Below are 17,456 nucleotides of genomic sequence, written 5' to 3' on the forward strand. Positions count from 1 at the left end.
CCAGAGACAATAGCGGGAACGCGATTAAACGAAACGCGAACTTGTCAGTGGCCGAGATAACCGGAAGGGCGATCATTGCGAGATGATAAACCGCGACGATATTAAAGTCCGTTGAAAGCACGCGGAGTGCCTCGTTCTACGCGACACTTCTGTATGAAATTTTAGCGAGAGAATTCGCTGGCGTTTCCACTTCTGCGTGAAACGTGCGTTTCATTCGCCGTTCGAATACATCTCGAGGCAATCGAAAAACAATTTTCTTCCATCACAGTGATCGCTCTTCGAAGCAGCTTGGGTGCGTGACAATGAACGGAATCACCGCTCTTATTCTTTACTCTATGAACATCGCTCGGCGTGCCTCGGTCCGAGAATAAATCGTGCAAATCAACCGAAGCAAGATTACGTGGCGTCAAAGAGGTAATTTAATAATTTGCCAGTCGGAGATAATGAAATTTTAAGCAGGATACAATTATCCCACCGGTTAATATTCATTATATTTAATCACGCTCCATCGATGCTCGTTTTAATCCGATCCGTATACAGTGGCAACCTTACGAATTTACATCGATTTTCGGATCGAGGATTTCACGCGTTGCGATCAGAACGATTGAAATTCGTCGGTTTAAATCTTTAATTTGAAACTTGCGAATATCAACGAGTTGTCACGACGATTATCAAGGCCATAAAATAACCATCTACCGATCACTCCGAAAATGCTTGAACAATCAGACGAAGAATGGTAATACCGATCACACCGCTAAACGAACACTTTCGTTCGCGGATCTCTCGTCATCCCTTCGACCTTTCTGCTTGAACGCGAGGTCATGTCGCTTCGGATCGATGTGCAAACGATACCTCGTTCCAGATCTATTCTAAGCTACTACTAATTCGCGTAGAACGGGGTACGAAACAGTACCAACGATTTTCTCGTCGTTATTCGAGAATGCACGAACTCCACGAGCCAGATTCTAACGTAAATCAAAATTTCCAATTCCCTATTATATAGCCACGCTAAGAATCATCGATCATCCTATCGCCTATATCGAACAGGCGTGACTTTCGTTTTTATTTTTTAACTATGTATGTATGTACGATTGCGAGAGCGATTTATCTTCGTAGTTAAAAACACAAAGCTTTCGTCGCGAACGCGACGGCTAATTGATCTCGATACTCGTTGTTTAGCGATTAATTGTAACGTTTCGAACGGAACACCATCGACTCGTTCATCCGATACTCGCTGCGTTTACCGCTAAGAATACAACAGGCTGCACAACTAACCGAATAATTCAACGTGACTGAATCGAATTTTTCTACCGTTCTTTTTATTCCATCTCGTTTCTCTTTTGAAGCACGCGTGGATTCTCGACAACGATCCCGCGACTGTACGCAGCAATAAAGTCAGCCTATTTCGTAAAGCCACACCAAAAGTCAGACCAAAAGTAAGTTCAGCCTGAAGAAGCGTGCGCCGAGTCTGTAAAAACGTAGCTTCGTAATTTTTCCGTTGGAATATCCCGTTTTTATTACACGCTGCGTAAAAATCCGTGTTTTCATGTAATATCGCTCGCGAGAACCTTCGAAGAGATTTAAGTTCCTAATTAGAATACTTCTCCCATTAAAATTCCAAGTTTCCAAACTTTTCTCGAAATACTCTCGATCGGGCGTAAATAAACACGGGTTCTTACACAAACATACACTGTCATGCACGCACGAAGTGTACACAACGAGACACTGTATACACCGGCAGAATACCGAGAAGCGAACCGCGTAAACGCAGAAACAAAAGAATCGTTCCGTTTCGGAAAAACGATAAAAGAAAACGAGGAAGAGGAGAAACACAGAAGAGAGAGTCTCGATAGGCGCAAAATTCGTTTTACGTCAAGTTTAATCTATAAAAGTCTTCCATTCCTTCCTCAACGTGTATTCGTCTACGTATTCGGCTGATTGGTTACGGACGTAGAGCGCACAGTGATATAGCGTGATTTCTGGAAACGGTAGAGGCCGAGCACTGACGGATCACCGGTTCTCGACGCGAGTTCCTCTCGAGATGACGCCACCAAAAACCGATCGATTCCACTGGACTGGCAGATATCGAAAGCGTAATCGCGCGTGTCCTCGTCCGCCAAACATTTACCACCCTTAATTTAGTAACTCACTGCGATACGGTTGAATTTCAGCCAGAAACGGTTTAACAGTAACGCTCTCGCGCGAAACATGCGAACAACGCGTCATTTAAACGCGTTAATTACATTTCGACGTTTAAATACTTTCGTCCGATTGCGTGCACGCACACAGATAGGCATAGAATAAGAGAGAGAACAAAGGGAACGACGAGAGAGAGAGAGAGATATGGTTGGATGATCGAAAATCTCGCTGGGCTACGATTAAAAAAAAAAAGAAAAAACACATGGCGGAGAAACTAATTCCAGCCAGCGTGTAATCGAATCAGAGGACCAGTTTTCGATTGCAATTTTCCACCCTCTAAAGGGAGACAATAACGCTCCGAGGAATATAATGGATTTTATACAGAAACTCCAGTCCACGGTGCTCTTTAATTCGTTTGTGGTACAGCCGAGAAACACGAAAGAAAGAAGGTATATATCTAGTTTATTCGTTAAGGAAGTTCGTTCTTATACAACGAAGTTGTAATTCGCGCTCGAGAAAAATCAAGCGACATCCTCCGGACATTCGTCGACTTCGATAATAGAAATTATTACAGCGAAACTTTCGACCGTCCGCGACACATTTCCGCTTTGTTCCGTTCTCTCTGGCCGAAAATTTCACGGAATCTCTACACCAACGGGAATTTTCGACGCGACTCCGTTCGCGATTAAACCGTGCCCGTTCTCACGGTTCTTCGTGCATATGGAAACGAAACAACGCAAGCACGCTACATTTTTGAAGAACGTAGGCTACTTGTTGCTTCGTAGGGAACGCGTAAACTAGTGGCCAATAAAATTTCTGCTGAAAATTTAACAAGCGAAGCTACGAGAACGGGTTCTGGGCCGCGTTACGATCACGAAACTATCGCAATAACTAACGCGAATAATCGAGGCAAGTATCCACGAGGCGAACGGGTAAAAGTCGAAAAGCCCGAAAGTGTCGATACAATATGCTGATCTTTTGCTTGTTTGGAAGAACAGGGCAGGGGAGAACAGAACTCTCGCTATTGTTTTGTCGCGAACCGGAGTTCCGTTGCGAATTGGATAAGGTCGCTATAAGACGCGGTCAATGAAACGAGAAAGAAAAGAAAAAGGAGACTCGCGTTGCTCGTGTTTAGAGCTCGCCGATTTTTGCTCGTCCTCTCCGTTTGGCCGGGAAATGCTTATCGCGGATATTAGAGACGCCGGTTTCTCTCTTGCGTGGTCGGTAGGTCGAAAAGCGTTTAAGAGAATAGAAAGGAGAAACGAAAACGGGCAAACGATCGTAGGATATTTCGTTCGGAATAGCGTGACAAAAAAGGAGAAGTAGTGAAATGGAGGCAATAATATTGAATGTGTCTTTTAAGGAGAAAACCGAAGCAACTTTCTGTACAGTTGTAATCATTTTATGATTGTTTATGTGATAATCGTTGCGTTGTACATAAAATACGATATCGCCTTAGTTTTTCGAATATTCAAACGATGTACAGGTTTACGTGGATTTTATCTAGATAAAAAAGTTCGAACGATCTTGTTGAGATTGATTTCACTGTATATCGTGATGTGATAGCGATTCTATAGTATGTATAATATAAAGTATAAATATTGTAATAATTTCTTCGAAATTTCTCCGAGAGCGAAGGAGAGATCCAGAGAGGATAAAAGGAGAATGAGAGGTCTGCTGGAAACTATCGGAGTGCGAAAGGTGAAAGACTCGTTCTCCAAAAACTGGCACGAGAAAACAGGTACTTCGCAGAGCACGAGCTGCTCATAGCGTCTTAAAGGAAAGAAAGTCTAGTTTATACGACGTGGGAAGGGAGAGAGAACAGTAAAGACAGTAACAAAGAGGGTAATAATTAAACGAGCATGTGGAAATAAAATACAAAATGAACGGAAGTATCAAACAGCTTTACCGATCTACGTTTGCTATGCCGTTGTGCTCGAATTGCCTGTTTTTGCAGAAACCCTGGAGGTTCGGTCTATCGATTGAGTCTGATCGATCGATCGTCGTCGAGAATCGACTCGAACGATCGATCGTTCGTCGGTGAAACCGTTAAGAAGGTCAAGGAATACGAGTACTACGATGTATACTGGCATTAAACGAAAGGAACTATCAGTACATTACGACTTTGTTTTATAAAAGAAAGATGAAAAACGAATCGACCTGTGTTCTCTTTTCTAATACCCTCTACTCTTTTCGTTTTATACGATCATAGTAACAATAGTCGTTTCTTGCATCTCGTTAATTAACACTAAAATTTAAACGACTAAAATACTAGAAAACTGGAGCCGAAGAAATTAAAATGAAGGATGAGGAACAAGCTCCTGTTCATATATTTTACAAAAAATCAGTCAAACGTTCAAAAATTAAATTTCTATAGAAAATGACGAATTAGTTTGATTATTCTGGTATTTCTAGCTTTAGATTTATTTTGTATTTTTCCTGTTTACTTTTCCTAGACTGAATTTAGAAGAATAAGGTTCTGCTACGTTTCTCTCAAGTACCAGAACAGGTAAGTGTTGCTACAATAGAATTCAGAAATTTGTCAAGAAAAATATTAATTAGTAAAGAGAAAGTGCTTTAACCTTTTGCGTCAATACGTAGACATGGATTTATGAAAGTTTAAATAAAGCTTCCTATAATAACTTATAACAGAATTCAGGACTAACAGAACTTCTGATAATTTTGGCGCAACGAAATTCCGCTTAACTTCTTCGAAATATCGGGGCCGAGTTTTAAACAATAGTCATACTCGAAAGTTGTTAATAACAGTTTCAGATAAGCCATAGCCGAGGTTACATCGAGCAATCATTAGATCGTCATTCAACGTCGGTATCGAGAGTAGGATGGAAGAAATAAGACTTTAACCATCAATTTACTAGTGAATACGATGAAATTTCATGTGATTTCCTTAAAATTTCATTCTTCTTTCCGTTTCAATCTTATCGTTTGAATCTCTTCTCAATTGCTTGCGACCTTGAACTTTTTCAGTTCTTTCCTTCAGTTTTCTCAACAAAACAACAATTTTCTTTCTATAGATACGCTCGTCAACGAATCCAACCGAATCTCTACGACCTGGCGCACAAAAAATCAGCTCATCTCGACGAAAATATAATAAATATATGATAAAAAGTGTAGCGAACTCGCTCGTACTGCGCTGTATATAAGGATCAGAGAATTGGAAAGGCAAAGATACTCCGATAGTCCGTGCGAATCCACTCTGGAATAGAATGCAATTCCACACTTCGATTTCTCTGGACCCATTGTGATGATAGTAGAGTAGACCGATTTCCACGAGCGTAAGCGAGCGTCAATCCGATTGGCCTCCGAATGAGTTTCGACTTACCCTGTCTATCGCGGTATCTGTACGCGCGGCACGAGCTTCCAAAATGCCGGATGTACGCATTCCTTAAGCTGATCGAATAGTAAAAAGTATAAATACCGCTTTCAATCTATCTATGAACGATATCCTTACGATTATATACATAGAATCTCTAAAAGAATCAGGTAATATAAGCAGCAGTCATATTGAAACCTACAAATTTCTGGTATAACTTCATTTAAATAATAGGTATCTCGTAACACTATCTACCTTAATGAAAAATTCTACGGTACATTTGTAGCGCCACATGAGCTAGAAGACAACTCAAGCTACGCTGTTGTTTTGCCTCGGAGTACCAATATCGTTAGGATATACATAATGTAATAATAAACCAACTCCGAGCAAAACAATGTCGCCACTACGTGTAACCGTCAAACAAAGGCGAATGGAAACTTACCGGTACCCCCTCGATCAGTATAAATAAACGAACACGATCGTAAGGTGACCAGTTTTTCAGCCTCCGTCTCGAGAGATTTTATCAGCGATCAATACAAAGTCTTTAGCGAATCAGTTAGTACCGAGCGTCTTAGCGAGCATTATTTTAACGACACGTATCGAGCAATCTACGGTTAACTCTGCATTTATAATTATTTTAAAATATACTTGACGGTTCAATCAAGTAATCTCGTTATTTAAACTATCACACGACCAACCATCCTCCACAAATTTATTTAGAAATTCGCTCGGTTCAATTATCCACCGAACTAATTAGAGACGTGCATTATTTAAGTTATTTCTTAAGGTATCTATAAGGCATTATTTAGGATACCACGAAATAAGCTATGTCTATCCCGATATTCTCTGAGATTCGAATCAACTTTATCTAAAAGGTGGCATCAGGCACGCAAGAACTCCAGTGCGCTATTATTCTGTGAATACGGAGCAATATCATCTCAGCAATAACAATTTGGGTCGCGAAAGCCGTGGCTGTGAACCGACTACGTTTGGTTCCCGATTGATTCACTTGTCTTGATTCCCGCGTACTTTGGGTACAATGCAACATAACTGAGAACACGTATATCTCGACTTAGGGGTGGGATGAGAAAGCGGTTGCCAGAGATGGAAGGAGCATCGCTGTTGAAAGGGATACCTCGCGGTGAGTTCACAATCGGTATCGATTCGAGGTCATTAATAACAGTCTATTCTGCTGTTCTGAGTGGATTAGCGACGATCTGCTGTGGTTATTCGTAACTGACGAAATTCATAATTAATTAAAATTAAATATAGATTTTCCTCGATATCGTACTTCTTACTACCATGTAATCTCTCTTGAAAATTAATTAATACCACTACAGAACTTTATTTGATATGCCTACAGTAGTTACAAAAAGTATTAGCACACCATTGTATTTATTATGGAATTTAATTAATTAAACGTAAATATATCTAATTAATTTTATTAATCTTTACGATACGCTCAGTATGCTTCATTTTCAAAGACATACAATTTTGTTATGATAAACGATTGATAAACGGTCAAAGTATTGGCAAACGTATGCCTCCTAATTAATTCCTCCTTGCGGTATTCTTTGGAGAAAGAGAGAGAAAACTAGTTCCCCATTGGAGCTGGCCGACGTGAAAAGCATCAGAATACTAATCGGCAAAGAACGCGGTTTGGAATGTCGGATGAATGTGAATTCCTACGTGCAAATGAGATTGGCCGTCGCGGGGCTGCGAGCAAACGTGTTATTGGAAAAGATTCTAACGACAGGATCGAAGGCATCCCATTCGACGATCGACAGGCCAGTCAACAAAAGAACACGAGAAAGTAACGGACAAAGGGGAAAGGACGAGTGGGTGGAAACGTCGGAAAGAAACGAGCGAGACATAATGAAGGGAAGGAAGTGAATCCTTAAGAGGGCGGTAGACGAACAAAGGATATCTCGATTTGGTTTCGAGAATGTCGTAGAATGAGTTATCCAACGGCGAGGATGGAAAGCGAGCCAAACGAAATCAACGCAACGTTAATTAGTCAAGACGAAGGTACGACACGGACATTGAGACGCAAATGAAATTTACCGCCAAGTCGATGCGGATCCGGCAAATTTCCTCTAGCACTTAACGTTACTCTCGGAATGAAATTAAACGTCCGGCTGAACTATCAGGAAAGATCGGGGAAATTTGAAAATCGGTCTCGATCATTCGTAATGGAATCACGATATCAAGCGTTAACTCGTTTCCTTCGCTACTATCAACAGTTCGGATTCGCCTTTTAAAAGGATTCAGTTCGATGGAGAGTTTCGCGCGAAGGTTCGAAGGTGGTAAGAAAATAGAAACAGTGCGAATAAAAGAACAATAAGCGTGCGAAAAGAAAACAACGATGGTAGGATGGTAAAGAGAATAGACGACAACGAGAAGATGGACCGAAAAACTGACGTATCGCGCCGACCGAGGATATGGAATGTTTGCAAAGTAAATTTAGCTGAACGCGAAAGAAGAGGACAACTCGATTTCGAGTTTTAATCCAATTCCTTGCACCCTAGGGCTTTCAAACACATCGCGTCTCCCTTCATCCCTGATCGTTCCTTGTTGACTCGCTATATTCTTCCTTGTTCAGTCATCCTTTCTGCCTTCTCCATTTCCTGTCTCACCATTTGCCAGGCATCTGTATTCCTGACCCGCGGAAATATTCGCTCCGAAGGAACCCAGCCACAGTCTCTCCAGCGACTATAACTCTTCTCGCATCGACTAGCCCACGTTCACCTTGCAAACACGTTTACGTAACCGTGGCCGCACACGCACGTACTCACATGGCCACGTATACATCCCACCAACTAAGGATTTTCTGGATCAGAGGCACGAAGAGAGAGAAACAAAGTTTCAAGTCGACTCTATTGCCAACACCGAATCTCTGGACAAAGGGAAATACTGGGAAAATGTCGTTAGCGAAGAAGGGTATCATCGTAAAGGTGAGGCACGAGAAGGTGAAGCCATTCAGAACAGAAGCGTGGGATTTGTCGGAAGAAAGCAAAGTGTAGGATTTGCCCAGAAATAGAAAACTGGCTTCGATGTCTGATCCAGGTATATGCTTGAACACGGGCAAGAAGATTCTTTGCTTGTTACGAAGAAACAGAAACAAATTGTTCGGCAGCATGAAGGACGAACGGAAAGGAATAGAAAGGAATAAAGTGTGAAGTATGGAGAACGATATTGCGAGAAATAACTTGCGATACCATAAGCAAGAATATCGTTAGCGAAGAAAATATTTTCTGCAGATTTCCACACTCGAACAAAATGGTTGATGCTGAAAGTATCTTGTGTTCATACATGTGTATATAGTGAACGAGCTGTATATAAATGGTAATTCGGTAATAAATGGTAATGGAAATCAATGTCATTACTTAAAAAGTAAAAAAATAACGATCTGTATGAATATGTAAGTCAAGCAAACTCTTTAGAAAAGAAGTTTTCATTGTTGATCACAGGGAAGGATAATTGGAATTGGGTGGTTTACGCGCGATTGAACAAAAGAAAGGAATTATTCATGACGGTTTGATGGGATATTTCTGACGCATGGCCTCGTTAAAATGACGTATTTCGTTATCGACGCGACACAGTGCGTAGAGGTGTGAAAATGTACCGAGTGGAAAGCGGATATTTATACCGGTCGAAATAAATCAACGGATTGATCCCAACTTTGATTACACTGTTCGTCCACGCATGGACCTATACAACCAATCCATTGATCCAAGTGCAATACTAACGCGATAATTTTTCATTCAAGTATGCTCCTATACATTCAAATATCCTATACGCCTTGAATTTATGAAAAATATTATTTTTCATTCTCTTTTGAATATTTAATAACGTTTAATTCAAAATTAAATAGAAACTCAATCATTTTAAATGAAGATAAATTTCTATCATCCAACGAAGCTCGTCGCGTTATTTATTAAATATAATACAAACACAAAATTTACATCAGAGGATAATAAGCGAGCAACGAGAGACAATGTCAACAAGGTAATTTAATCGAAATCGTATTTTCTGTGCCGGTCTTGTTTAACCACGCGGTACAGCGCGACATCTACAACGGTGCAACTTTTGTGTAGCAATAATACACTTGTAATGTACAAGTTTATACGTAATTGAATGAAAAGAGGCCGCGATGTTACGTTCGTATCGCGTGCATTCCGTGGACTGCCCACCCACCCTCTTCACGAGACTGTTATGGCTCTTTATTGAACGAGTTAATACTGCTACGATATTTAATTAGTGTCAGTTTTCGGTCGAGTCTCCGAGGATTCGATCTTTCATTACTATCACCAGTGTCGACACGATATTAAATCTGGTAATTTTCATACTAACTGGTTGATTAACCGAATTACCAATGCATGTGAAATACTGCATCTCTAATAAATGACACATCGAAATCGATATTATCCAAATAACTATCGTTTAGCTTTGAATTGTAGCTTAGATGGAAATAATACAGTGCGAGTATAAAAGCAGCTAAAGCTTCACACATTTCGAGTGCCGAAACATGTAAGTGGAAACACTCTTGAAGAAATAAAAATCTCGAGTCCCTTTTATAGCCATGCACTTTCAACTTGGAACCGCTTCTGTTTGTCTCTTTCAAAAATACGGTAACTATAAAAACTATATTTGCACATCATTGCATTTATCAGGCTCAAAAATCTCAGGTTCATAAATTTCATATCATTTAATAGTTCTCTCATATGACTAGAAAAATTTGATACTATGAAAATGAAACGTAGAATTTGATGAAAGAAACGTTTCATTGGAAAATAAGGATATGTACAAATATTTTTTGTAGACACTGTATACGTTTCACGATTACAATTACGAATTTCCCTTTGTCTCATAAATATTTTTAATTACATGAAGAAAAACAGAGACGAAAAATACAACGAAACTTCAATTTTATAATAGGATAAGGAGACCAGTATATATAGCGATATCGAAGTAGTGGAGGAAGAATATAAGATAAGAAATTACGAGCAATTGTTCCCCAGAATCAGGAGATTTTAGATTTTCGAGAACCGTAATCGTTCATCGGTCGAGCAATTATCGCGTCACGCTTAATTCGATATTTCAATGTCGTAAACAGGAAGAGAGAGAGAGAGAGAGAGAGCGTATAATTGATATGGGCTTCCATCCGTCACAATTTCCATTGGAAATGATACAGATCTAATTACAGATTGCTCGAAGAAATCCAAGCTAAGAGGATACTTTCAGAGATTTTACGATGTTGGCTCAGCGTTTCTCTCGGCTTCCCGTAAAATTAAATCCATAGATTTGAGGTAGCTGGTTTTGCTCCTTCGCGATCTTTACATGTACTATATATATCGAGCTGAATACCGACACGTCGAATATCTCAATATCGAGCGAAAGGATCGTAGTTTCTTTTGCTGTTCGTAAAGAAACAGATTAAAGGCGGGCCTCTATCGCGACCATCGTAATAAATGTTATCCCTAGTCGAAATGGCTACCTTTATTCCAGATTTTTCGGGTATATAATATATATCGTTACGTTCAATTCATATTTGAATGACAATGAGCACATCGCGCCATCAAACTCAACTTCAGAAATTCCCTACATTCTATGTAGACGATCAAGAGGTTGAAGATGTTTGACAAAATTTGAAGTACCATAGTTTGTCCTAATCTATTAGTCAGTAAAACAAGTTAACTTGTCACTAGGATTCCTAATTTCTTAAATTTTTAAACTCATCTTTTGAAGCCATTATTTATATCATTTCTTAAGATGTAAATGTAAATGTAATGTAATATGTCTTTAAGAAATTAAATTACAGAAAGAAACTACACGAAACAAAATCGATCAAACAGAAATTAATCTATATTAATCAAAGATGTCGGAGAAAATAAACAATAAACACCAAAGATTCTACTGATACTACTATAAATTAAAACACTAGATAGAACCGGATACGAATAAAACATAGCATCTGTTAGTACCTATGAGAATTATGTATAAGGTTAGATTTCAATAGAATTGTTCCGCTTAAATTCAATGGAACATGTGTTTCCTATTTGTTTTACTAAATCCTAAATTCTATTATTTTAAATACTAAATCCTATTTTTTTCTGCGAAAACTATATTATACCACGATCGATTGAAATTTATGCGAGTATTATATGCAATATGGCGACTAATGTGCTTCGAAAGAGCGCTCAAATATTAAACTCCAAAATGTTTAAATATGAAACTCTTGACTTACCACATCCAACAATTATGAATAGCAAGCCCCTGGTAATCTCACAAAAAATCCTTTATATTCTTGCAACATTAATGAGAACACTAAAAGCTACGGTAAAATCGAGCGTGGGACTACACGATATGCGTATCACAAATTAAACTGGTAAACAGTGCTGCGCGCGCATCATCGACCGGAATATCGATCGCAGAGCCGTTTCGTGTTAATTCTTACAACTATCGAAATGAAACGCCACTGCGAATGCGTCGTTTGTACGTTGTGTCGTAAACATGGACCCCTTGCGTCAATTATATAACTTATGTTACATTACTAATTGTATAACAAAGCAATCGAATTGCTTGTTTTTGTTTTGTTTTGTTTGAATTGTTGTGTAAATTTTAAGACATCGATTAATTTACTGTGGAAAATGTAAGTTGGAGAAATCGAAGTAATCGCAAAAGTGTGTTACTGAATCGAGTAGTTCGAGAAAATACGTGTTCGAAGTTGTGCGAGCATAATCAGGTTAGCTGATCGACCGGTTGATGTGTATTTACTGGGATAATTCATTGTCAAGCAATTCGTGTGTGCAATAAGCGTCCACAGTATCGGAGTTTGTCAAAGTCCGAAATACGGAAAGCCAGTCAGATCGATGGATGGTTCGCGAAAGTCAGGTTGGATGGCGAATCTTCTCGATGATGGAACGACGTCGTGACAAATATTTTGGATGGAATAACACACAGTCGACTTCAGTTTTGCTTGACGAGCCAAGGTAAGCGAACGAGAATGTATTACAAAATGCTATTATTTATCTTGTCCTTATGAAATATCATTGTTTTCAACTATTTTATACTTTAAAGTCAATGGCATATATTTCGTTGTTTTCCTTTTAGTAACCGACGTAGTATTTTCTGTGATAAGCTTATTTTATGTTTTACTCGTAACAAAGATATTTCGGGGACATCAAAGACAAACGAAAACCGTTTGTAGATCGTTGCACGTTGGATTATAATAAATTCCTCGCACGTGCTATTGCTAACGTTATTTGGTAAAGCGAAGCTAAAGGAACTCCCTTCGATAAATATTACAGCACGTATACTCGCAAATTTGATGGAAACTGCACGCTTGCTGGTAAAACAAACATGTCAGGGTTAACAGTTATATGATAGTTGAAAGCGTGCTATTAATCGTAATGCCATCTCCATTAAACGTTTCGCGAATTTAATCCACCAAGTAGAATGACGTATGTACTTAGTACTGTAAATTTTTACTATGTTTCCTTAATGAACACTACATTTAGATATTCTGACTACACATTTACAAGATATCTTTTCATTTTAATTTGAAAATTTCACATGTTACATTAAAAATGTTTACAGTTACATTCCAGCATCCGCTAGACCGAGAATAGGATCTTATACTACTCAAATATCGACCGCTTGATAGAAGGACAATTACAATTCATCCATGGAATAGAATCAAACTTTAAGGAAACCCATCCCCTGGTAATGTAGCTAGTTTGCTTGTTAATCGCGCCCCAAATTGCACAAAACAGATCATTATACACGAATCAGTCAGTGTTCCCTTTCTTCCTCTATCCGGTAGATAGTTCATCTTCTAATCCATCCACTCCGGAATTCCAGTTTCATTTAAGAGGATAGCAGTTTCCATCCATTCTTCACCGATTACTAGCTCGACTGCTTCGCAAGGAGAGGGTGAATTAAGCTTGAAAGATGACGTTGGGACGCTCGTCGGATATTTTCCTTTACGATCAAATTCCACGAATTCGTCGGCGGTTCAGCAGCCTGTGCATGGTCTTATCGCTGTTTATGACATCGAACATAACGTTTCGAAGGAGGAGCAATCTCTGTCCAAGACTTTCTACGCTCGATACATTAAAGGGAACTTTACGATCAGGCCGAGTTCCCCGCCAAGATTGATTGAAAATGCCCGACTCGAAATGCGAAACCATCTCAGGGTAAGTTGATTTCCGTTAGTCGAACCTCTATCCTTTCCATCCAGTGTACTTAGGGCCTCTGGGAAGATTGGTCGGGCTCAAAATCAGTCGGAAAATCAGCTTTTAATCGAACCGTTTTATCGCGCGTTCGTTTCGATGTACGAGAGCTAACCCGGGCTACGCCCTCGAAGCAAAATCGAGTAGTACGTAGTTAAATCTGACAGCGACTGATGAACGAGTCGAGCCCGAACCGGTGTTAGATAATCTTTGTAACGTTAACGATCGCTATAACTGTAACAAGCTGGATCGACGAAAAACCCGATTCCGCTTCGATTTCAATCCACTTTTCCAATTTATCTTCTCTCTTCCTCTCTCGCCTGTTTTCTCTCGGCTTATCATTCATTTTCCATCTCCTCTCATTTTCTCGCTGATATATGCAACGACAGGAACCTTCTTGCAACAGAACGTTTTCCTCGTTTTCATATCGCTGCATCTTTCTTAAATAGCCTATAATATCATCTTTTTATGAACATAAAGTATTCCGAGAAAATTGGATGAAAATACCGTTATTCCGTTATACGGTGAATGGATCGCGGTAAATATCGGATTGGAGAATGATCGTGGTGTCTCCGAAGATTTAATTAATCAGTAGATGCAATTTTTGTAAGTCCATAAAGGGGAAAACGAGAAGTGATAAAGATTATAAGCATCTTCGCATTTATATTCGCTCCCCTTTTCCTTAGAATTGACGACACAGGATCCCTCAGGGTTAAAGCTCAAATAGAATCACGATAATTTATGGTCGAGGTCAAACTTAATCGGTTAACCAGAAACGCACAGGTCAATTGATGAATCTCGTTGAAAGAACAGGGGCCTCCTAGAATTTATCTTTTACGCTGAATGCTTCAACTTCGGGACCGCATGATTTAGAACAGATATATATGTATTATATATTCGCGATTTCCAAAAATTACCGTGGAACAGCTTCATCCATGAATCATGTAGGGGGATTTAATGAAACGTAAATTCGTTCTCATTTGATCGTTCAATCTAATCTTCTTTTATGGAAATTTCTTGTCCTTTTTGCCAAACCGTCAATTTTAGAAATGTTACCGAGAGCCATTAGTACGTAAGTTGGTTGAAGAAATGGACACTGAGAACTAATTGCTCCTCCTTGGAATCTCTGTCTGGTTCAACCTGTTTCTTTCTATCATTTGTACGAAGCCGAAAACCTTTACCTTTAACGCGAAAGCAAGCCAAGGGAGCTTATACAGAGAATTTTATTTAAAATGAGAAATGAAGGTTCTTCCCGTTTCCCACTGAGAACAATACTTTCCCAGGAAAAAAATTCTGTTTTTCTATCCACGAGATCGATGTTTTTCGAAGTGTTTTACTCTTGCTGTTCATCTTTGTCAGGGTGCAGCGCAAGAAAACGAAAAACAGGAAGTAGAATGAATGGAACAGAAATTCACGTAGATCGATGTCTCACGGAATCACACGTTTGTTACTTTTAATTCAACTATCAAATTTAACTGCTGTACGTCTATCGATAGACCATCGAGCGACTAAATTGCTAAAGTTTATTACTTAAAAGGCTTGGAAAGTTTCCAATGGATCCCCAGTCTTTTTACACGCCTTTCCATAAACATACGCAAGAAAGCTTCGCGATAACTTCGACGTAATGTCATTCGCAAAGAAGAAGAAATATCTGGCCGATAAAACCATAAAACGTGGTCTCGCTGGAAACTGTATAAAGTACGAAAGACTCGTCGAAAGCAACTCCCAAATTGTACAACGGTGCATGAAATCGCTACAGGCTGTGTAAGTTAGAAACGTAGCTTATTCGTTGTTCAAAATTAAGGTGGTAGTCGCGTCGACTACCATATGCTCGCGTTCGTTGGTCTTATTACGTTGGAACCGAAATAGCGAATATAGCGGTGTCGGCGCGATTTTATTGCGCGAAAGAAGCCTTGAAGTTCCGGGCTTTCCCTGGAGAGATAACTCGGTTGCATCGCTACTACATCGGGATTACAATGTTTTACGCTTCGCGGAGCCATTTCTATTCCGGCAACTGCGCGGAACGGTGTATTAGCCGGTCGTTGTGACGTTTATTCGGGTCGTAGGGAAGCTTCTTAATACGCGCTAGCTCTTGCCACACCGGCCACGCTTTTAATAGCATTCGCCTGGCCAGGACTTGCCCCTTGTCGTTGCGTGTTCAAGACAGAACTTCGGTCGGCTTTAGCCTCTTCGACTGGTCGTGTACAAAGCAACGATGCCTGAATAGCCTCGGGGAACGGACGAGAATTCCGAATAGACGGTAGACAGACCCGATTACGAGCTTCTTGTTGTCTAATTCCGCGAGCAATCACAAAGTACTAGCTCCGCTGGATTTATGAAAGTTTCATTAAAGAAAGCGCAGCTGCGTGAAAGAATATCGAGCGACCGGGCATTGTCGAGGCCTGTTTCCGGCTGCACGAAGAAGTGTCTTGATTATGGGAAAAATGTCTCGTGCCTTTTCGATGATGTCGTGCTTTATCATCACAGCTGAGAGTTTCAAAATCGCTTTATTTAGTATCGACAAAGACTTATTCTTCGTTTGCTTGAAATTATCGTGAGATTACTTTGCCTGCAGGACACACAACGAAGCATAACGAGGAATAATAAGGAAGAGACGTTCAATTCGGCGATCTTCTTTTTATGCTTGTTTATTATTTAAATCTGGTATCTGGTATCCCCGTTACGTTATATTTCGCGAAGGATTGTTCTCTCGGTTTTATCGCCACGTAAAAGTTTCGCATCGGCTCGTCCATTCTTGATTCATGAACGACGGAGAAAAATTCCATTGAAATTTAACGCATTCAGTCTTAACGGGTAACGTTCTTCTAACAGCGAATTGTGTAACATTACAAAAAATATTGGAAATTCGTTCTGAGGCAAAGCAGCAACCGAATCTCATGGCCGATATCCATGTAGAAGAAAAAAAAATCGCCCCACGTACGTTCGAGTTTTGCAGAAAATGGAAATTCTCGGTGCTTTTTATCTCGAATAGTTTTTGCATATCTCGTTCTCCCATATTCTCGTTCGTATCCTTTGTACATAATCATCAATTTCCCAGTAGAATTGATGGATAGACCACGACATCTTTTATAAAAGCTATCGACCCAAAAATAGCGGAGAAGAATTATGGCCCTGGCCCTCGAACGTTCTAGCCGCAACAATAGCGTTGGCTTGACTGGTGTTTAAAAATCCTCGAAGAAATAAATAACGCATCACAAATTAACTTCACCTGACTGCCCCTTCGTTTTTGCGGCAACTTTTTAGCGTATCAGACGTTCTTCCGCGAATCCTATTTCTCAATTTTCGTCTGTCAGAAGCAGACCAGTTCGTTCAATTACCCGCTGCAATTTGATAAGAACAAGTAACCTCCCATCCCGGCAATATTCGTTTCTTTACCTCTCTCGCAAACAGAAAACTTTATTGCTTAGCTTGACGTAATACTACTCGTCGACAGATGGATGGATCGCTTATTGGCCTTGTTGCTGTATCTCGAAAAGACGCTGGAGAGATGTGATTTTACAAAGAGATTATTTCGTGTGTTACGGACTTTTGTGTTCCACATAACGTAACTTTCTATCTGGCCTTCTGAATTCATCGGCTTCTCTCTCCTTATCGGCACATTATCGTTTCCAGCCGACCACGTTAATCCGCATCCACTTCGCTCGCAATCTTGCTTGCGCCTTCAGGAACCACGGAGAAATTCAAGTCACGTGAACGAATACTCGCACGAGTGCTTCTTCGTACAAAGG

At 39.9% G+C, this 17,456-nt stretch overlaps 1 long non-coding RNA gene across 5 annotated transcripts in view; it reads left to right on the plus strand.

The window, feature by feature from the left end:
* Positions 1-12,087: 12,087 nt before the first annotated feature.
* LOC138184171 (uncharacterized) overlaps positions 12,088-17,456 on the plus strand; it is a 49,425-nt gene continuing 44,056 nt past the window's right edge. For 3 of the 5 annotated variants that reach the window (XR_011174267.1, XR_011174268.1, XR_011174269.1), the window contains exons 1-4: positions 12,135-12,465; positions 12,587-12,936; positions 13,073-13,198; positions 13,337-13,671. This is a non-coding gene — a long non-coding RNA (uncharacterized LOC138184171). Of the gene's footprint in view, positions 12,466-12,586; positions 12,937-13,072; positions 13,199-13,336; positions 13,672-17,456 lie in introns of all 5 variants that reach the window. The other 2 variants (XR_011174270.1, XR_011174271.1) reach the window with 2 other exon arrangements.

The sequence above is a fragment of the Bombus flavifrons genome, chromosome 10, assembly GCF_040668555.2.
Source record: "Bombus flavifrons isolate JBK064 chromosome 10, iyBomFlav1_principal, whole genome shotgun sequence".
NCBI lineage: Eukaryota > Metazoa > Arthropoda > Insecta > Hymenoptera > Apidae > Bombus > Bombus flavifrons.